The sequence below is a fragment of the Lygodium microphyllum genome, chromosome 25 (assembly GCF_053477565.2).
Source record: "Lygodium microphyllum isolate KBCC chromosome 25, Lygodium_microphyllum_v1.1.10, whole genome shotgun sequence".
Classification (NCBI taxonomy): Eukaryota; Viridiplantae; Streptophyta; class Polypodiopsida; order Schizaeales; family Lygodiaceae; genus Lygodium; species Lygodium microphyllum.
The window spans coordinates 50,131,150-50,154,699 of NC_141159.1; the positions used below are offsets into that span (position 1 = coordinate 50,131,150).

Consider the following 23,550-nt stretch of genomic DNA (forward strand, 5'->3'; position numbering starts at 1 on the left):
GGCCTTTTCCTATTCTCTCGACTATCATGTCGTTGACAAATATCACATCTCTTAACATACGCAAACACATCCTGGAAAATGGCAGGCCACCAGTAACCTGCTCTTAAAGCCTTTTGTGCTGTAAGCCGTCTAGCAAAATGACCTCCGCAAGCGGAATCATGGCACTCTTCCAAAATGAATGGCACCTCGTCAGGCATCACACATCGGCAATAGATGTCATCAACCCCTTGCCAATATAATGTACCTATGATCAAGGCAAACTTTAATGCCTGTTGCTTAATTTTCCTTCTCTCGGCTTTAGATAGTTCGGATCCAGCCTCTCATGTCGATAAATAATGCGTTATTGCAGCATACCAGGAGGGAATCGACGTCGTATCTATCTTAAATAATGACTTCATGTCACTACCTTTAGCCACAGATTCTTTTGGCTCCCCAAAGTCCACAAGACATTCCACAATACCCTGTAACCTTGGTGGCTTACTCCTGATTTCATAATCAAACTCCTGCAAAGTGATTAACCATTTCGCTAGACGATCAGGCGGCTGCATCTTATTCATCAATAATTGAAGCCCCTCCGCCTTCGTATAAAGCACAACTTTCTCATAGAGAATATAATGCCTGAATTTCTTGGTCCCAAAGACCATCGCAAGATACAACTTCTCCATGTAGGTATAATTGATCTCTAAAATGCCCAATTTTCGACTAGCAAAGGCTATCAGATGATACCACTTTTCCTCCCAGATTTGGGCTAAACAACAGACAGCTAATACTATGCATGGTGGCTGCTAAAAATATATAGAACACCTCACCTCTTTTAGGTGCTTTTAAAACAGGAGATTTTACTAGCTCCTGTTTCACATCCTCGAATGCTACCTTACAAGGGTCACTCCATACAAACAAACAGCTAAAGGACAATAGATTTGTAAGTGGCAATGTTCTTTCTGCCAAGGAGTTTATGAATCTACGGTAATACCCAACCAAAGACAGAAAGCTATGAACTTCTTTCGGAGTGCGTGGTGGACCCATGGCAACTATGACTTTGACCTTCTCAGGATCTGTCGCAATACCTACCGAACTGACCACATGCCCAGTAGTAGCCCATAAGGTACACCAAAAACACACTTCCGTGGGTTTAGAGCGATGCAAAATTTCCTACACCGCTCAAAACATCTTCGCAAAATAATCAACTGCCTTTCTCTCACGGTGGCTGCCCCTAAGTCATCAATAAACACCTTCAACTCTTCAGGGGATATATCACCAAATGTCTTATCTGTTGTTCGTTGTAACGAACCAGGCGCATTGCATAAACCAAAGGCCATCACATGGTACGCAAAAGTACCAAAGACAGTAATAAAAGTCGTTTTCAACTTGTCCTCTTCTGCAATTGCCATCTGGTTATATCCTGTGAAGCAATCCATAAACAAATATATCTCCCTACCCGCTAATTGATCCAAAATCTGGTCAATGAATGGCAACGGGTAGTAATCCTTAACTGTCTGCTTATTTAGCTCTCTAAAATCTACACATAATCGAATTTGATTATTTTTCTTCTTTTTGATCACAACTGGTGAACACCATTCTGTGTGTTGAACAGGGAAGATCAAACCCGCTCTCCGAAGCTTCTGTAACTCTTCAAACAGCTCGTCCCTCAATTCGAAAGGCATACGCCTTACTTTCTATCGTACAGGACGACTGCCCTCTTTTACAGGAATAGTATGAATAGCCAGGCTGGGAGGAATGCCTCTTAGCTCATCATAACTCCAGGCAAAGATATCACGGAATTCTTGAATTAGGGACACATAGTCCTCCCTTTCTGCTGAACTGAGCATAGAACCTAATTTGATTGGTCACGACTCATCAGGCGTACCAAGGTCTAGCTCGATAACATTTGCATCTCTTATACGATCTTGGGCCTCTATCGGCTCGTTCAGAGTGATCTGATAGATGTCCTTTGTGGTGGATCCCTCTTTGGACTCATCACTCGATGGTGTCTCACTGGCGGATACATCTTCTAATGTCTCCAATTCTGTGGAAGATAGAGGAGCTCTCTCACTCTGCGGGGGACTCAGGATAGGCATCAATCACCACGCGCTGGGCACCTCTGCCGAATATCAATCGACCGGTGGGTATATCCACTTGGCACTCTGCTTGCAAGATCCAAGGTCGTCCAAGTAATACTTGGTAACTTGGACGCCCTGCAAAACGAATTACCCTAAAGTCCAATAGGCATTCTACATTTGCAACTGTGACATGGACCTTAGTAATGCAGCCTTCCGGCTATCTCAAACTATCATCCGCCATTCTGAGAATTGTGGAGGTATCTTTCTGGATCGCAAGACCCAATCTTTCCATCAATTCAGAACTCATAATGTTAACAAATGATCCTGTGTCGACAATGGCATAATCTACTAATATCCCATCTACATAGGCTGCAACCTTTGGGCAATGCTTCTCAGCATGCTCGAACCAGTCATCGCCAACTCGCGCAATACCCAAAGGTTCTACGATATACCCGGTACGCAGGATCTTTCTAAATTCCTTGCGTACTCCTGGGGAAAGCTTAATAAGCTGTAAAAGGTTCACATCCGGCTTGACTTCGCAAAGAGAGCTCGCTAGATCGAATTCATGACAGTTCGGTAGAGTTCGCTTTTCACGCCAAACCATCCGCTCTTTAGGTCACTGAACCGGCTCTATTGCCTCTTTTTTAACTTTCACCTTCTTCCTCAGTGGTTCATTATCCTTCTTAACATCGGCTTTACTCTCCATGGGCTTCAGAGGTCCCCCTTCCATGGCAGGGTCCAGAACTTGCATTCTTTTGTCGCCCTGTTTAGGGTTTCTGTCGACAGGCTTATCCTTGTCGGCCTCTCTACCCTTTTGACCTCTTGTAAGGACATCTCGCAGATTAGAGGTTTTAGGTCATTAACACGCACAGCCTCAATCAAACTAACCCCACTACCACTAGACAGCTCCTCCATTGTAGTCTTTTGTCGTTGAAGTATTTGTTTAGGTTCGTCCTCTCACTGGGAATCATTTCCTTGCACATGATGATTAACAGGCCCTGGTTGTCGACTACCTCGCTGGAGGGAACTAATCTTACTCCATCAAGTGGCTGCTAAATGGCCGGATTTTCCACAAATATTGCACTTGACATTTGGGCAATTTCGTGGATAATGTTGCCCGCCACACCATTTGCAGCTAAACCTCGAAGGTGCACCCTCATCTGGGTATCTACTTCCTATCAAATTTTGTTGTTTTTTAAGAAAGTTGACATCAACGGCTATTTGTCAATACTGCTTCGTAATCATGTCGGTATAATGCTTCATCATGTCCTTAACCTCGCCAATAACATTGGAAGCGCTCGACTCGTAGCCTTGATCATTACCCTGTAGTTCCATCAGCCTAACAATTCGATTAGGCATTGGTTGTTGAACCACATGCATGGTATTAGGATTAACTGCCTGGCCTCCACCATTTGGAGCCAATTGACTCCCCATAGGCATCGACATGCTAGGGGGAGCTAGTAATAAAGGCACATTCTGCATCATGTTTCCTCTCCCATTAGGATTAGCCATCGCTATCCCTTGGCTACCACTGCCATCGGCTATCGCCATATTATTTCCCAATGCTAGACCCATATTCGGATTGCCACGAGAGGCATAGGCTGCTTGTAGTCGGGATTCCACTTCTTGTGCTCGTGTAACGGCGATATCTATATCCCCCAAAGGGACAATTACTCAACTGCAACTGAATATTGAAGTCCAAACCATGTAGAAAATATTGCAATTGGGCCGCTGCGGGGATAGGAATAGAGGTGTCCAACTTACAGAAAACCTCTTTTAGTTTCTTCGCATAAGCACGAATATCCTCGTGTGGTTCTTGGCGGGTCATGTTGAGTATACGCAACCAATATTGCCCACCCCTTTCAGGGGCAAACTCCCTTCGAAAAGCTCCATAAAATGAATCAATATTCAATATGGTTTCGGCTTCTAAACCATGATACCATATGGTAGCTCTTCCTTTGAGAGTCATGTTGAAGAACATCATTAAATGTCCTTCTTCTTGGATGTGACAGTTAAACATCAGCTTTTGAAACTCCCTAATATGGAGCTCCGCATCTTCCTCAACGAGCCCATTAAAAATGGGTAGCGGGTAACCTAAAGCTGGAAAATCTGTCGTTCCTGTAGGAATTGCAATAGACTGCGCCATAACGAGAATTGGGTTTGCACTAGGAATAGGGGACGGTGGGGTTACACCTCCCGCACTTGATGTAGACTGGCTTATGGAAGAATGGGGAGCACTAGAGCTTCCACCTTCTCCTAACTTACTGCTTGTGGTACCAAGACCACTAGATCCACTCCCTTGTAAGGGTTCAGCACCGCTACACTTAGGGGAATACCTCCTAAAAATTTCAGCATGTCGCCTAGCTCTTTCGTCTCTCTTGCTTTTGGATTTCGGCTAGGCGATGCTTATCGATGAATAATGGGTCAATCTCAGTATCCTTTGGCATAAACTGCTAACTGGTCCCTAGACAACCAGGATTCGAGGACCGCCACTTCTAAGCGGCTCCCGGCAGACGCACCACTGATGGGACCTAAAATGAGCCGGCACTAGCTCATGCACTAGTCGGACCTCTATCATGCGCTCAACAACCCCACGGCCTTGCGGCCAGGAGCGTGGATGACACATACATCATCTTCCTAAACATCTTGTGCTTGTACACATCTCGTAGTCCAACTCTAACCCAATTAACACTCCTCAAAGGGGGTCCCAGTACATTGCCAAATAGCACGAAGTACAAACATAGGAGGTCCTCCCACGGCTGACTGCCGCTACCTCACTCCGACTTTCCTACACCTTGGGGATTGGCCTCTCGATGCGTCGCTAAACATATATAACATAATAGCGCACATATTTCCACTCAAGGTACCAATTATTCATATCCAGGAATGTACCTTATCTCACTTTCTTTCCCCTAGACCCAACGCCTAGCCTGCAGCTTGGACAACCTTACTCTCTCAACGTTGGTCACAATCTTCTAGAAAGCAATTGCCATGCATCCAAGAGGTATTATCTGATACCTTTTATCATTTCATGCTTCATGCAAATTGTGCATGTCTCCGTGCTCAAACAATTAAGAAAATCAGCATTTGTGTTTAGTGCAAAAGCATTCTTTCAATAAATTTGACTATTGCTCGTATGCGGCATTGCATGAACCTAGCACCGAGAAACCCTCATGCTACTAGGTTCTTAATTTAAATTAACGATCGATATAAATTGTATGCATAAAAACCAACAATCTTTTTATCATTTCATTCAACATTTAAATACCTTTCATACACTCTACCCCCTCACCCATTTAGATTGTGCATGGTGCATAGGTTTAGGGTTCATTTTCCACGTTTTTATTGTATGAAAAGTAATAAAAACTCACTAAAACGTAAAGATAGGGCCGAACTGAGGCTAAACCTCATACTTCAGACCCTCCATACATACACAAACATGAATCTTATTTTTCCTTAATTTTCGGCACACGAAATCCATTTTTTCCCTATTTTTACCAATTTTCCCTATTTTTCTTGTATTTTTTACAATATTAAATGACTGAAAATTCAAAATGAGTTATGGGTTGTGGCCCTTAGGTTCATTTGCAGCAAAAACAGAAATTTAGTTGGTGTGTCTTACTATATTTTCCATTTATATATCAAAAACACCCAAATTTCCCATATTTCGCGTGTTTTACAGGTTTTACACTATTAATTTCATCCACAACACTTATGATTTTCTGATTTTCTAAGCATAAACTGTTGGAAGACATTGCAAACAACATTATAATGCATAATCATCCCATGGGAACAAGTATTCATGAAGCAAATGGCATAAAACATCAATTTCCTTTGTAAAAATGAGATTACCCTTCTTTGCGGGTTGCGGGTTTTTATTTGCCATATCTCGGGACTGATTTCCAGCAACCATTAATGCCCATGATAGTCCACAATCAGCAATCTTCCTTCCTCTTGAACCACGGAGCAATCCGGTCTTCATTGGACAAGCATCCGTCATCCATTCTTCTTCTTCTTCTTCACTACATGAATCTGCCTTTAGGGGAGAGAGAGGGAGGAGAGAGAAAGACTGATTTCAGAGATCTTCATAGAGATCACCATTGGAGGAGCGAAGCACGGCGAAATGATTGGCATCCAGGGGGGGATTGAAGGCCCAATGTCAATTGGCATGATTGCTCACAGGCAGGAGATGGCCTCTCCATCATCATGGCGTGAAAATCGGCGCCCTGTTCCTCCTCGCTTGCATCACATTTTTTGCTCTCTCTCTCATCAAAAGTTTCATGCTACATTTTAATTTTGGGCTCCCAAGGGTCACTTGCCCATTTTGGCCAAATTTTGTCTACCTCTTCGTATCTTGACCGGTTTCTTGGCCATTTCCCCGTCCGGACTCCGAATTGAGCTCTGAAAAATCCTGGGCATCCGGTTCGACATCCCACATTGGCCGGTAACTCTTGTCAACCTGCACGACAGTCTGAAAATTTATGAAAAATCAACAAGTGTCGCTCGGGCGCCTTTAAAGCACTTTGGCGCTTAAAATCGTCCTAGATCGAGCCGTCGCCTTTGACGTTGAATATTTTTCCCCTGATATTTGTAATTTTTAGCTATTTTTAAGCACTTCTCGGCATGAAAATTCCGCTCTCACAAACTGCTAAGGTGAAATTCCTACTGGGTGGGAAGCTGACTTCGGTGAAATTCAGGGTAATGAACCTAGGTATCCACGAATGTTTACTCGGAATGGATTGGCTAATACCCAATGATGCTCACATCCACTATGGAAAGGGCCAAGTCTCCTTCCGAAATTTTGAAGGGGAACTCGTCACGACTCAAGGAGAGGCTGGTAAGCCAAAAATACAGCTGGCAAAAGCAACATAGATAATAAAAGGAGTTAGAAAAGGCCTACCTGTCTATCTGATTAAACTGAATAAGCTAGATCAGAATCAGGAATTTGGGAAAGAACCTTCATGGTTAAGGGAATACGCAGACATATTTCCTGAAGAGCTGACAGAACTTCCTCCTCAAAGGGAAGTCGACCGTGAAATCAAACTGGCGCTAGGAGCTGCACCAGTCGCAAAGAGGTCCTATAAGATGTCCATCCCGGAAGCTATCGAACTGAAAGAGTAACTCAGGCAACTGTTAGACCAAGGCTACATCTGTCCTAGCATTTCACCATGGGGAGCTCCAGTGCTGTTCCAAAAGAAGAAAGATGGAATGCTTCGTCTATGTATTGACTACAGGGGGTTGAATCAATCAACATTCAAAAATAAATACCCCATTCCAAGAATAGATGAATTACTTGACTCTCTTCAAGGTGCGAAGATCTTCTCTAAGATAGATCTCAGATCTGGATATTATCAGATAAGGATCAAGGAAGAAGATATCCTGAAAACTGCATTCAGCACAAGGTATGGACACTTTGAATTACTAGTGATGTCATTCGAGCTAACGAATGCTCCTGCTACCTTCAACAGGTTAATGTAGGATATCTTTAGGCTCTATCTTGATGACTTCATACTCGTCTTTTTTTATGATACCCTAGTCTACTCTAAACAAGAAAAATATCATGAACCCCAGCTTCGCATTGTTCTTGAAACAATGAGAGCACACAAGCTTTATGCCAAGAAGAAGAAGTGTGCATTTTTCAAGCGACAGATTGAATATTTGGGATTCATTGTATCAGCGGAAGGAATTTCAGTAGACCCAACTAAGGTCAGAGACGTTCTGGAATGGCCAACACCAACTTCTGTCAAAGAAATACGTAGCTTTGTTGGATTGACGGGATGGCACAAGATTTTCATAAAAGATTATGCTTTGATTGCAATACCTCTGACTGATCTACTAAAGAAGCAAGTAGCAATTGTATGGTCACCTGCCGAACAGGCCAGCTTTGATAAACTAAAGCAAAGCTTAGTATCAGGACCCATCCTAAAATTCCCTTATCTTAGTAAGGAGTTTGAAGTGGTAACTGATGCTAGCACACTTGCTTTAGGATGTGTGCTTATACAAGAAGGTCATCCCGTAGCATATTCTTCAAGAAAATTGAAGGGCCATGAAAGGAATTATGCTACTCATGATCTGGAGCTGTTGGCTATCATCCATGCTCTCAAACCTTGGATACATTACTTGCTAGGTAACAAATTTTCATTAGTGACGGACCACAAGAGTCTTAAATGGATCTTCACCCAGAATGAGCTCAATATGAGGCAACGCCGATGGATCGAAGTGCTGGAAGAGTATGATTTTGAAATCAAATATAGGCCTAGAAAAGAGAATGTAGTTGCCGATGCACTCAGTCGCAAGGCATTTCTAGATTCTCTTATTTTGCAAGATCCATCAATAGAAAGATCTCTAGCCACAAAGATATCAATGCCAAACAACCCAATTCTTGAGCTAGCTTTTGTTTGTTAATTGTATTATGACATGGTACATGTCACAATAGTTTAATCTCTCTTGTACGTGTTTGTGAACATGTAATCTTCTATCCAAATCCCCGACAACCTCGATGGTGGTATGTTATACCTTCAGCTTCTTGAAGTGCGAGAGTTTATAATCAAAGCGATGCTCTGAGCATAGACAAGGACGATATGCAAATAGAGGGGTCGATATTACAAGGGGTGGAGGCCACCGAAAGCTTGGAGCATGTAGAAGAGACAACATCGGCTAACAATGATGGAAATACAGGAGTCTAAGAATTCTTTGAGAACGAGGTGGACTCATCCTTTTGTGGTGACATGTCTATCGACCTTCTAGTGTATGCGGAGTTGTGTCAAGAGATTGACATGGGACCATAGGATACTTCATACTTGGAGCATCCACTTACTCAATTCGTTGACTAATTGCTTATAAGGGTACATAAGATATGCATTCAAGTGAGATCATTTTTTAGGATTTATATTACCATGCTTTGTATGATTTAAATTGATTATGCTAACATCATTTTTTGTCTGTACATGTGACCTTTTCAAGATGAGTCGAGGGATGAGCGATGAGGAGTTGTAGGATATCTTCACGCACATGTCTCCAGATCAGATGGTGAGATTCTGAGACATGGCAGACTAGATCTACTTCGGCGCGATCAGATGCTTCAGCTTCGAGCAGACAAGGTCGACGCTCTAGACTTGGGCCAAGGGAGGGAGTACTTCAGGGTCAGGGGGATGCTGTAGAGATACGGAGGCAATGAGCCCACGGTTGGCATAGGATATAGGTGCAACTCCTCACTCTCGTGGTGGTTCCAGGGAGCGTGGCTCAGGTGGTTATTGTGGATGTACAGACGCAGTGTCTCCGTCTCGTCATTCTACTGGAGTTGCATCACCTCCAAGATTTGTCACACCTATGGGAACGTCTACTCCAATTACTCCGGCTTTTGCTCAGCCGTCTGCAGGTGGCACCCCTATGGGTGCTACACCGATAGATACTACCCCGGTTGATACATCGGATGTACAGGGGTCTCCTGGATATGCCCAGGAGCGTAGACCCAGGTGCGAGAGGACCCATCTTAGGCATACCCCAAAGGGATATGTCTATCTTGTCGATGATAGGTCAGGAGTCATCATCATGAATGATGAGGGGAGGAGGGCGATGGCTCGCATGAGAGAGTTGTGCCAACAAGTTTTTCGGCACAACGTCTTAGATCTTTGGAAAAACATACCAGAGGGGAGTAAGGAGTACATAGTAGCATCCTTGTATGAGGAGCTTCTGGTTCCAGCCAGAGCAGATAGATTTTCTACAGGCTGGATGATGAACTGCATGCGTGCATATATGTCACACAGGCGATCGGACGCATGCAAGGTACTCAAGAGTGGGGCTACAAAGCCCGAGTGGCTAGACACGGATGACTGGCACCGACTGAGGGAGGAGGCTACAGATTCTCCAGGACGTTGGAGTCAGCAGTCCGAGGTGGCAAGGGCATGACTCGAGGCCGGAGTGGTCCATCATCTTGGGAGTGGCGGCCACAGGACATATTTGGATGACTTTGTAAGTTTTTCTTTTGTTTTGCTTGTTTATTTTTTTGTAATGTCCTTTGTACTGAAAATCATGTTTCTAACTATTAGTATTTTGTTTTCTTTGCAGCACTCCGTTACAAATCGCGATCCGACTGGCCTTGAGACTCGATATGCAGAGAGGCACGATCTCACTGCATTGATCGACCGATAGACGCGACGGCCCTATAAGTCACTCGTCTTTCTTGTCCGTAGTTACCATGTTTAATTAGAATGCATTATTGTATGGTGGACTGATGTGTAATTTTTTCTTTTTTTGCAGAGTCCATTCGATGCTCCTTTGCAATGGGACGAGCTTCCGGATGGCGAGGATATATAGCTCGCCCTTGGATCCCTGGAGCTCACACACCCTTCTTTTTTGGTCGCCTAATATGTGTAGACATTTTCTATGTAGTAGTAATATCTTGTCATGATTGTATCAGTCGCTTTCATTATGCGATCATGTATTTATTTCATGTATCAATGTTATTATTTAAGTATATTTTGTTTTTGTTTACACGAGCATTATACATAGTGCAGAAACTATTTTGTATGGCCCAAATAAAGCACACAGTGCTATATGTGCCACAAATTCTTTTTTTCCCTTGTTACCACCGCTATTAGTGTCGCAAATTTACCTGCATGCGTCGTTATTAGCTTCATGGAGTGTCATTATCAACGTTGCTATTTGCGCCGGTATCATACCGACACAAATAGCGACACTGATACTGATGCTAATACCAACTATTCTATGGCGTCGCCAATAACGATGCTTTTTGCGACAACGGGGGCAAATTTTGTTATTTACATTTTTGTTGCTTTTAACGTCGGTATAAGGCCTATATCTTGTAGTGTCTCTTTCCTCTTTCCCCCCCTTTCCGTCTTTTTCTCTTTCCGTCTTTCTCTCTCTCTCTCTCTCCTTATTTTTCTTTCCCTCTCTCTTTCTCTTTCAAGTATTTTTCTCTCACTCTCTTTTCTCTCTATATATTTTTTCTTCTCTCTCTATTTTTCTATTTTCTCTCTTTTCTTTTCTCTCACATTATTTTCTCTCTTTCAAATTATATATTTTCTCTTTCTTTCTCTCTCTCTCTAAGTCAAAAACTACATTAAAAATGGTTTAATTTAAAAAATAATGTTCTCTTTTCTCTTTCCCCCCACTCTTCGTCTTTTTCTCTTTCTTCTTCTTTTTTTTAATCATTCTCTTTGTTCTATCTTCCTCTCAAAGTGTGTGAAAAACTATGCCAAAAAAACTTTAAATTAAAAAAAGATTTTAAAAATATTCAATTAAAAAGTTTAAATTAAAAGGTTTTAACTAACATTGAGAGAGAGAGGGAGAGAGAGAAAGACAAAACCTAGGCCGTACACATGAGAGAGAGAGGGGGGAGGGGGAGAAGAAAAATGTTTAATTTAAAAAAGACTATTCTCTTTCCTCTTTCATCCCTTTCCGTCTTTTTCACATGAGAGAGAGAGGGGGGAGGGGGGATGAATTTAATTAAAAAGAGAATGAAGAAAAAAAAGAGAGAGATTAGAAGTGAAAGAGAGGGGAGGGGGTTTTAATTTAAAAAAAAGATGAGAGAGAGAGAAAGAGGGGGAGGAGGAAGAGAAAAGGAGAGATTACACGTGAGAAAGATGGGAGGGGAGGGGGTTTTGATTGAAAAAGGGAGGTTTGGAAAAGGGGGTAGGTTCAGGAAGCCCGCTAGAGGTTCAGGGCTTTCCAAACCTACAACAAAAATAATATAGTAGTAGTAAGACTAGTACCATACATACATATTTGCACGATAAGTCATAGATTATACAATAAATGGACAAATTTCACAATAAAAATATATCAATAAATATGATTCCATAACAAAGACTTTAAAGAGTATTTGTGCTATATATATATGATCTCTAAATTTGCAACCATCTTCCATAGTGTAGGATGTTTATGTTAGGTTCATTTGCCATCTCATTTCCATCTGAAGAGGGTGGACAAGCTTATTAATTTTGTATCACTTCAACCTCAAAAATTTGTCCCTCTCCTCTCTTTTACTTCTCTATTCTATTTTGTCATTTTTTCTCCTTCTCTCTCTTTAAATTTTTTTCTTTTCACTTTGTTTTAAATTTTATCTTTTCTCTCTCCATAATTCTCTCTCTCTCTCTCTTCTTCTTTTCATCTCTCTGCCTCTCTCTCCCCCTCTCCTCTCCTTTCCATTTTTCTTTTCCTCTCTCTCTTTCTCTCTCTCTCTGTTAAATTTTATATTTTCTCTCTCTATAATTCTCTTTCTCTATGTTCCCCCTCTCTCTCCCTTCCTCTCCTCTTCTTTCTTTTGCTCTTTGTATCTCTCTCTCTCTCTCTCTTCCTATTTTTATTTTCCTCTCTCTTTTTCTTTCAAGTTTTTTTCACTCGTTCTCTTTTCTCTATATATATTTTTTTTCTTCTCTCTCTATTTTTCTATTTTTTTCTCTTTTCATTTCTCTCCCCTTAATTTCTCTCTCTTTCAAATTATATGTTTCCTTTCTATCTCTCTCTAAGTCAAAAGCTATATTAAAAAAAGTTTAATGTAAGAAAGTCTATTCTCTTTTCTCTTTTCCTCCCCTCTCCATCTTTTTCTCTTTCTTTTTCTTCTTTTTATCATTCTCCTTCTTCTTTTTCTTATACCTCCCTCTCAAAGTGTGTGAAAAACTATGTTACAAAAACTTTAAAGTTAAAAAATATTTTTAAAATATTTAATTAAAAATATATTAAAAAATTAATCTAACACATAGAGAGAGAGAGAGAGAGAGAGCCTAGGCCCTACACATGAGAGATAGAGGGGGGAGGGGAGAAGAAAAATGTTTAATTTAAAAAAGACTATTCTCTTTCCTCTTTCATCCCTTTCCGTCTTTTTCACATGAGAGAGAGAGGGGGGAGGGGGGATGAATATAATTAAAAAGAGGAGGAAGAAAAAAAAGAGAGAGATTATAAGTGAAAGAGAGGGGAGGGGGTTTTAATTTTAAAAAAGGAGGTGAGAGAGAGAGAGGGGGGAGGGGGAAGAGAAAAGGAGAGATTACATGTGAGAAAGAGGGAAGGGGAGGGGGTTTTGATTGAAAAAGGGAGGTTTGGAAAAGGGTGTAGGTTCAGGAAGCCCTCTAGAGGTTCGGGGCTTTCCAAACCTACAACAAAAATAATATAATAGTAGTAAGACTAGTGCCATACATACATGTTTGCACGACAAGTCATAGATTATACAATAACTAGACAAAATTCACAATAAAAATATATCAATAAATATGATTCCATAACCAGGACTTTAAAGAGTATTTGTGCTATATATGATCTCTAAATTTGCAACCATCTTCCATAGTGTAGGATGTTTATGTTAGGTTCATTTGCCATCTCATCCCCATCTGAAGAGGGTGGACAAGCTTATAAATTTTGTATCACTTCAACCTCAAAATTTTGTTACTTGTTGAAATTGGAATTTATATTCATGTGTACCTTAAATTTAAACTTCTTGCCACCAATAGCAAGAAGTTTTATGAGTTGCATTGCTAAAAATAACGAGACGTGCATCAACTCTAATGAACACGTCTATGTGTAAACACACTTGGCTTGGTAAAGATGGTCTATGTCTCGTGAAAAGAGAAAGGTTCTACACCCCAAACATGATGACAGTTTACTTTTAGAATTTCACACGTAGTTGACTTTATTAGCAACACATATAAGTTACCTCTTGAGATTTAACTCTTTCATGCCATAAGAAGGCAATGGACTTCCATATCCAACATTTTGGATTTTGTCTATATTATGGGAGTTGTATCTTCTTATTTACCTTCTTATTCCTCCTATAGGATTTCAATTTTATCCTGCTTTTAGTTAATATGTTTACATATTACTTCATGCTTCTAAACCTTAAAAGGAACATGAGATCCTTAACTCTTTACTAGCTTTGCCAACAAGGTAGCATGTAAGCCCAACCTCCCAATTATTGAGCCAATGTACTCATAAAGGCTATGAGAGACGTGTATCGAAATCTTCGTATAAGAACGTAGGGTTACTGTTGTTACTATTTATAAAGTATTTAAATCGAATCCTTAAAATTTACATAAAAGTGTATAAACATACCTCTTACATCTAAGTAAGGCTTGCAATGGAGGGCTATTACACGTAGAAACATGCATGTGCATCTTTTTATACAGTTTTTTTCATTCAATGGTTTTTACTGTTTTTCTCCTTTTATCATGTCACTTACATATTATTGTCTACTACATTTACATTAATTTGAGAGGAAGTGAGTGCACAATAAGGCTTGTATCTCTTTCTTTTCTATAATTCCTAAACAATGCAATAGTGACCTTGGCTCTAATTCTTTCCGCCCTCTTTCCATGCACCTCACGAGGGCGATGTCATATGTACTACTTTCTCTACTTTCTAGATGTATAGCAAGTAAAAAAGTAGGTTGCATGTGGCACCTTTTTAGGCATTATACTTGCTAATAAATGGTCTTATTTAACTTTCTTGACATTAAAAAAAATTGAGTTGTGACTTGCATGTGGCATAGCCTTCCAAATTCTAATGTTTATTACAATCCATGATCCGCATGTGACACATTCCTCATCGGTTTATTACAATTCATGACTTGAGTTGACATAAGCCTCAAATGTTTTTATTACATTACAATTATATATGGTTTGTATTATTAGACCACTTTTGACTCTGTAAGTTGGTGGTACTCTTTTTACTTGTTCTGGAGAGAGACAGAGGGGTTAGTACCACGAGGTGACAAAGGTAGAGTGGCACGTTTTACTCGTCTGAAATAGATTCTCTCTCAAATACTTCCCTCTAAAATCTAAATAATGCTTCTTGTTTGATTTAAGCAGGCTAGATTGTTGGATTTCACTACATACATGTCAATGACTCATGACTCACGAGCCCATCATCATATCTTAACTATTCAGGTGTGATGTTAGCTTACATAAAGCCTTCAGATTCAGAATATCGCAGACTCGCTTCTGAGAGAGCCTCGCCCTTTGTACTCGCTAGCGCGCCCTTTGTACTCGCTAGCTTGGCAACATTAGTTACATCCATCATGGCTGCCTTTGCCCACTCACCAGTTCCCCCCACCGGCCCCATCGCCATTGCAGCTCCAGGCAGGCCGTGGGGTGTCGAGCCTGTGGAGCTGCTGGTGAAGAACGGGGTCCAGGTGGTGCCGGAGAAGTACAAGAGAGAGTTCTCTGCCTCAGACCTAGTCACGCCTGATATCAGTAGCTGTACTGATCATGACATAATTGACGGGGAGAAGCTGAGTATCCCTGTGATAGACCTGAGAGGGTGGGATGAGTCCCACATGGAGGAGGTAGTTGCAGAAATGAAGAGAGCCTGCGAGACCTGGGGGTTCTTCCGGATTGTGAACCACGGCGTGCCTCCTCTGCTCATGGACAGGATGATGGAGGTGGCCCGGGAGTTCATGGCCTTGCCCGTGGAGGAGAAGGCTGGCTATGCTGCTGAGCCCGGGGGCATAACTCAAGGCTATGGGAGCAAGTACATACTGGAAGAAGATAAGGTGCGGGACTGGCGAGATTACTTGTACCTTCTCCTGCAGCCGCCTTCTATCAGAAACTACAGTCACTGGCCGGCCAGCCCTCCCTCCTTCAGGTACTGGGCTTAATATTAGCTAGCTAATGCCATGCCATGCCATCAGCCATGAAATTACCAAGGATAAGTTTATAATTACATGCATTATTCGGATATCTATCGATCTTCACCTGCCTGCCTGCCTGCCTGCAGGGAGACGATGGAGGAATACAGCAGGGAGGTGAGGCAGCTGGCGGGGAGGCTGCTGCGGGTGATGTCGCGGAGCCTGGGGATGGACGACGGGTTCATCGAGAAGGCTCTGCGGGGGCCGGAGCCTGATTTGGTGCAGAAAATGCTCATCAACTACTACCCGGCGTGCCCTCAGCCGGACCTCACGGCGGGCTTCCACAAGCACTCGGACATCGGCGCCCTGACGGACCACGGTGCTCCTGCAGGAGGAGGGGGTGGTGGGGCTGCACGTGAGGCACTATCAGTCCGGCCGCTGGATCCCCGTCGAGACCCTCAAGCACTCCTTCGTCTGCAACGTCGCCGACCAGATCGAGGTCTCAACTCTCTCTCTCTCTCTCTCTCTCGACCCCCATCGCTTCACTGCTCTTTCTTATCTTCTGACATAGACAAAGAGAGCACGATGAGTTTTTCACATTTTCCCATGTGGGCAAGGGGGCTCTTTAGGAGTCTTTACCCTTGTGAAATTTCCCCTATTATCTATAATGTTCATCACGACTCACGAGCTCATAATGTGTAAGTTATGGTAAGAATTTCTTGTGATATGTGATATATATAAACACCAGCATAGAGTAGCACTCGTTCTAGATAGTGACAACCTATAATTTTTTGAATGCTAATACTACAAAGAGAAGGATAAAGCCCCTTTTGAAGGCTAATGCAACTTTCATATTTGAGGCCTATAGAAGCAAATACTTGCATGTGTATGTTAAGTATGTCTACCTAGAGCCTATAGGAGTAATATCTTTGTCTTGTCCCTTGTAGATACAACAAGCACACACACACACACACGCATGCATAGAGAATATGTACAAAGGCACCCATGACAATGAAATATCACAACTAGTAATATAAAAATGAGGGCCCTATAAAATAGCATTCTGACTCTAAATAATGGACTTACAAGTTCATTTGGATATTAATTAAATGAGGAGCATTTTGATAGTAAGAATGACAAATCTTATTCTTTTTTAGTGTTAATCATCAAATATGTACACTATTATAAGCAAACTATTAATAGAGCTTTTAAGCTTTAGCAGCAGAGCCTTTTTGTATTGATATTCCAAAATGATTTGTATTAACTTTGATGTAGTGATTTCACAAGGTTCCTTTGTTAAACACTTGACAAGTCACCTATCTCTTGCAGATCTTGACTAATGGAATGTACAAAAGTGTAGAACATCGTGCTGTCGTCAATAAAGATATGTCACGAATCTCCATTGCACTCTTCCATGATGCAGCTCCTACTGCAATAATTGGCCCATCGCAAGAGCTCAAACAAGGGCCACTATACAAGGAGGTCATGTTCTCTGACCATGAATATGCCTTCTATGCACATGGAGCAAGAAGCAAGAGCATTGTTCAGTCATACATTATAGGGAAGTAGTGCGCCTCAAATGTTTCATCCTATGCAATATATATATGTTGAAGAATCAAGATTCTTCACTATAGAATAAAGATGCACTGAAACATTCTCTAGTTGTTACTTTTAAATGCCCATCCAAATATCTATTACAAAGAAGGACATGCATACTTCCAATCATGTCAAAACACCTTACATGCATATGTCTCCTTCTAACCTACTAGAGTTATTCTAGGCATTCCTAAGACTTCGGACATGTAGTATACACATCTTTCATTAGCTTTTAACGAATTTGTGGCTTTCTGCTAGTCTTTTAGATTCAATAATTTCATTTTAGCATGGTTTATTACAAGTACGATCCCTTGCAATGCAAAGGCCACCAGTTTCTACATGTACAAGTATTTGTGGTAAAAGCATAGAGAAAAAAACAACCATGTGAATTAATAAATAGATGAGGACGTAGTGGTAATAGATACCTTTTATATTATTAACTCCATAAAAAGGTAAAAACACAGGGTATATTGAGAGGGCCTACTATGCCTATTGAGACCGTTACTATCCAAAGAGTCTCTTACATACTAAATTATTCTCGATCTTAGAAATAAAAATGATCCTCAATGTAAATTTTACAATGAAAAGTAAACCTCTAAGAGTTATAGAAAGGGTCCTAGAAGAAATCTGTCCATGTTACAAAGTCAAAAGGAAATAATTAACAATGTAGTGAGTTGGAGCTACATTCCAATCAAAACCTTCAACCCTTGTGCAAGGTTATTCAACTCGCATAGTTTGATCTCACTAAAATTGTAAAATAATAGAAGTCATTAGTTTAGAATACTTATTTGCTAGTTTGATAGTATGTTTTCAATTAAAAGTTGTATGAAAAATACTAGTACATTGACTTATTTGAACACAACATTATGATGACCTTGGTTTGGCTCAAGTTTAGTTGCTTTCATCTTGCAAGGACACTCACCCTACATGCGCATTGATATTAAAAGGTGCCATGTTGTGACTAATTGGAAAGTATAACAAGTTTATGACAACATAGAGTACTAAAATGATGCAAAAACTAGAATTATTGGGAATTGATGTAAGATTACTTCAGAGAAACATAGTTTCCTATTCTTTTTTAGGGGGTGAGATTTTGTTATAATGTGAACACATATATGATATCATGGGTACTTGGATTTTTTGAGGCAATAGTTTCAAGCCTTAGATCAAATAGTGTTGCTATTTATTATTGAAAAAATCTATAAGCATAAAAATGAATGTTCTTTTAAGATAGGAAAAATCTTTAGGTGAGTACACTAGGCAACTAATCATAGATTTTATGCAGACAATTATACTTGGAAATTTTGGTAAACATTCATTTCTCAGTGCTGCGCCAAATGACAATTATTGGGATTTTGGATGGACTCCTATTCCTTTAGAAGTTGCAACTTGATTCGGCCACAATCTCTCACCTTGTCTTCTAGAGACTTCACTTTAACTAATACATGTACTTCTCTCTATTCCCAAAAGTCGAGAAGATATAACTAGCTTTCATGTATAGTAAACTCACCAACTTAACTTCCCATATTTTAGTCTGAAAGCTTGAAGACTCAGAGTTGATTCCATAATTCAAGCAACATGATCCAATGTTGTTTCTTCTTTGCCTCGAGTACCAAGTATTCCAATGATGAGAGAAGAAGATGAGGAATAAGAATGAGAGAACTGAGATGGAGAAGAACCTCTTATGCCTAGTTGTTTTCTCTCTTGTAATCTCGACTGTAGACTAAAACCTCTTGCCACGAACGGGAAGAAGAATAATAAAAGAAAAAAGAAGATATAGAGCTTCTCGATCCCATGTTCCTCACTCTTCAACACAACTCTCACTCATTCACTCACATAGACACACACATTCTATATGTGTCTCTCTCTCTAATTGACAATGGAGATAGAATGATACAATAAAAGAAGTGAATGGTTGCTTATAAAGTTACACTAATAGAGCTTCTATAGCATGGACACATCAATAAAATGATTACAGCCAAGACCTTCCTCCCTTATAAAGGCCAAAAAATAGGACTAGGATTTGTACTCCTTTTATATTTTAGGGTTTCCTCGACCCTAGATTAGAATTAGTATTCTCTCTTGGATATCCTATCCACTTTGTGTGCTCTAAGCCAATCCTTCATAGATTTTATGCATACAATCATTCTTAGAAATCTTGGTAAAGATTCATTTCCTAGTCTTGAATGACAATAATTGGGACTTTGGACGAACTTCTATTCTTTTAGAAGTTGCAACTCGCTTTGGCGATAATTTCTCACCTTGTCTTCTAGAGAATTCACTCTAACTAACTATGTGTCCTTCTCTCTATTCCTAAAAGCCAAGAACATAAGACTAGCTTTCATGTGTAGTAAACTAACCAACTTACCTTCCTATATTATAGTTTGATGAAGACTCAGAGTTGATTCCATAATCCAAGCAACATGATCCAATGTTGGTGCTCATTTGCCTTGAGCACCAAGTATTCCAATGATGAGAGAAAAAGAAGAAGAAGAAGAATGAGAGAAGAGAGATGGAGAAGAGTATCTTATGCCTACTTGTTTTCTCTCTTGTAATCTCAACTGTAGACTAAAACTTCTTATCATGAATGGGAATAAGAAGAAAAAAAGAAAAATGAAGATGTAGATCTTCTCTATCCCAAGTGTTGAGATATCGAGCTCCACTCTGATATGCCAGGGTGACCGTTGTGCATTTATGTCACCGACGTGTCAGTTGCAGATGCGGTTGGTACACCGCCCATGAATAATAGCTACATGACAGCTATCCTTATCTACTCTAGTTCGTGGCTCAGTTAGTATGCCACCTTAGTTAGTTGAGTTTGGTTTGAGACCCATATATAGGGTTCTTCTATTTCTTTGTATGAGAGTTCTTTTGGCTTACACAACTAAGAAGAGGAAAACTGTTTTCAGCCTCCACCTTTGTGTGTATTCCCCCATTGTGCAAGCAAGAAAGCTTCAAGTGAGACTCCTTCCTTCTCTCCCACAATCTTGATATGGTATCAGAGCCTTGTTCGTGGTAAGGAGCTCAAGAAAGCAAGCCAAGCTCGCGGTACTCTGGTAAGAGGAGCAGTGTTGCTTTCATTTTCTATTTTGGGAGCAGATCTCTGCAGGTAGCATAGCCGGAAAGTGCAGGAGTGCATTGTCTCAGGTTGAGACGCCCTTCGCGGTGAAGCAAGAGGGCAGTATATGCTGCGGGAGAGGGCTTTAGCCCTTGGCGACCTTGTTTTTTTTTATTTGAGGCCATTTCGGGGCCTGTTTTGGAGGCGGAAGTTTTCTGCACGCACTCAGGAAAAGGCCCAGTTTTATGCTGTGCAGCCACTGTTCTACAGGTCGGTGAAAAGTTACTGTAGAAATTGCATCGTATGCTTGTGCGCAAAGACATTGGGAGTTACAAATCATCCTTGGTTCCTGTTTATGCAAAATCATCACAAGGAAGTGACTGTGTGGTCAAATACCACTTTCGCCAGTTTTGTAGATTTTCCCTTGTGAGGGTGAAGCTGTGTTTTTTGCAGTGACAGAATTTTTTGCAGTGTTCTATAATGGCGTCTGATTCTCTTTCACAGATTGTCACTGAAAAGCTTGACAAGAACAACTTCCAAGCATGGAAGTTTAGAATGACGAATTTCCTTATGGGAAAAGGATATTGGGAATTTGTTGCAGGAAATGAAGAAGAACCAGTTCTTCCTGATGTTCCCAATCAACAGCAAATGCAAGCATTTAAAGTATGGCATGAGAGAGCCAGGAAAGTTATGTATTGGCTGTCTATCAGCATTTCAGACTCTATGATTGTGCATATTCAAGATGCAAGTACACCAAAGGAGGCATGGGATACTTTGTCAAAAATGTATAGCACAAATACGCAAGCCAGGAAAATGCAGCTCAAGCAAGAGTTGCATAATGTGCAAAGAGAAAATATGAGCATCAATGACTACCACATGAAGGTGAAGAAGATTGCAGATGCACTTGCTTCCATTGGGTTGCCAATGGAAGATGATGATCTAGTTTCTGTGACCTTGAATGGTCTAGGAAAGGATTATGCACAGTTCCGAACATCCATTTCTGTCCGTGAAAGATTTCCTGATTTTGAGGAGTTGATTGCTCTTCTAATTTCTGAGGAGCAGAGAAATGGTGGTGCATCTTCTTCAGGAGGAACTTCAAAAGAAGCTGTCTTCTACTCAAATGCTGGAAGAGGTAGAGGTAGAGGTAGATGAGGCCGATATGGAGGCTGTGGTAGAAATCAAAATATGCAACAAACTCAAGAAAACCAGTCCTATGGAGGAGGATGTGGTAACTCTAGAGGCAGGAGGAGCCAAAGAGGTCGTGGTGGATGGCAAAGAGGCCAAAATGCAAACAGTAATGTTGAATGCTACTATTGTGGTAAAATGGGTCATATGGCTAAAGACTGCTATAAAAAGCAAAATGACATCATGAATGGAAAACTACAACAAGGGAATTATGCATCTTCTAGTAGACAGGGTGATGACAGAAATGAGCATTTGTTTATGATGCAGCACATGAACAATTCTGTGACAAGTGCAGAAGAAAGCAACGATGTATGGTATATTGACTCAGGTGCATCAAACCACATGATAGGTCATGCAGAATGGATGGAGGATGCAAGGAAAATGGAAAAATCAGAATTTGTGGAGACTGGTGATGATACTGCACATCCTATTGTGCAGATTGGAAAAATTCATTTGTCTATGCAGGATGGGAAAAAGAAATACCTGTCCGATGTATTTCATGTCCCGAATATCACCAAGAATCTGGTTTCTATTGGTCAAATGGTTGAGCAAGGCTTGCAGGTCAGATTTAATCCTCATGGATGCTTAATTGAGGATATGAAAAATAAAGGTTGCTTGATAGCAAAAGAAAAGAAAAAGGGCACAATGTTTACATTGGATGCAGACATGCCTGAATTGAGTGCAGCAATGTTTACACATGGGACCGGTGTAGTTGCAGATATTGATATCTGGCATAAACGCATTGGTCATGTTAATATACAGCGACTTAAATCAATGCAGGCCCAAAATATTATTGCAGGATTGCCTAAATTCAAGGTTGCAGAAATGCATAAGGTATGTGAAGCCTGTCAGTTTGGAAAACAGGCAAGGAAACCATTTCCTAGACATGTTCAAGAGAGTGAGAAGCCATTGGAATTAATCCACTCTGATGTGTGGACTACTAAAGCTGCATCTCTTGGAGGCTGTAATTATTTTATTACTTTTATTGATGACTATAGCAAAAAAGTTTGGGTGTATTTTATGAAAAAGAAAAGTGAAGTTTTTGGGCATTTCAAAACCCTTAAAGCTATGGTTGAAAAAGAAACAGGCCTGCAAATAAAATGCCTAAGGTCAGATGGAGGGGGAGAGTACCTCTCAAATGAGTTTGCAAAGTTCTTGCAGGAGCATGCCATAAAGCATCAATATTCATGCAGTCATACCCCACAACAAAATAGAATTGTAGAAAGGAAAAACAGGCATATTGGAGAGGTATCTCGTGCCATGCTCAATGAAAAAGACCTGCCTGATTTTTATTGGGCTGAAGCAGTTGCTACAGCAGTCTATATAATGAACAGGACTCCCACTGCAGCAATACATGGGATGACTCTAGAGGAGAGGTATACTGGTAGGAAACCAGATATTTCTCATTTGAAAATTCTTGGTTGCATTGCCTATGTATATGTGCCAGATGACCTAAGATCCAAGTTGGATCCAAAAGCTGAGAAGTGCATCTTTATTGGTTACTCTCTGCAGCAAAAAGGGTATAGATGCTATAACCCTTCTACTCGTAAGTTTACAGTAAGCAGAGATGTTGTTTTTGATGAGATGAGTAGTTGGTATAAACCAGTAAATGTGATTGATGATGTAGATACACAAAATGGTAATGCTGCACAGAATTCACAGCAGCAGTCACAAAATATTAGTGGACCTGGAGCGTCCTCTAGTAGTGGTTCACATTCTTCGCCATGGACAGGTAGATTGAGATCAGGAGAATCTTCTCAAAGCAATGCAGATAGTGGTATGTAGGTATTACGAAAAGGAAAAGAGAAGGTTGATCAGCCCATGTTTGATGTGAATGCAGGTCATTCTTATGTGGATGGTGAATCCAGTGGCTCAGAACAGAGCATTGATGATGAGTTGGGTATTCCTTCTATTATTACACCTGGAGTAAGGAAGACCAGGGATGTTTTGAGAGCACCTGGGAGTGAACCTACTTTGCGCAGGTCTACGAGAGCTAGGTATCCTGTGGATAGGCTGAAATATGATGGATTTACAGCCATTCATTATGCATATATGGTCAAAGTGATACAGGAACC

The 23,550-nt window shown here is 40.8% G+C and overlaps 1 pseudogene across 1 annotated transcript; it reads left to right on the top strand.

The window, feature by feature from the left end:
* Positions 1-14,994: 14,994 nt before the first annotated feature.
* On the top strand, positions 14,995-17,489 carry LOC148014210 (jasmonate-induced oxygenase 4-like; annotated as a pseudogene). The gene is made up of 3 exons (XR_015688658.1): positions 14,995-15,653; positions 15,786-16,135; positions 16,966-17,489. The product of XR_015688658.1 is annotated as a jasmonate-induced oxygenase 4-like (transcript).
* Positions 17,490-23,550: the final 6,061 nt, after the last annotated feature.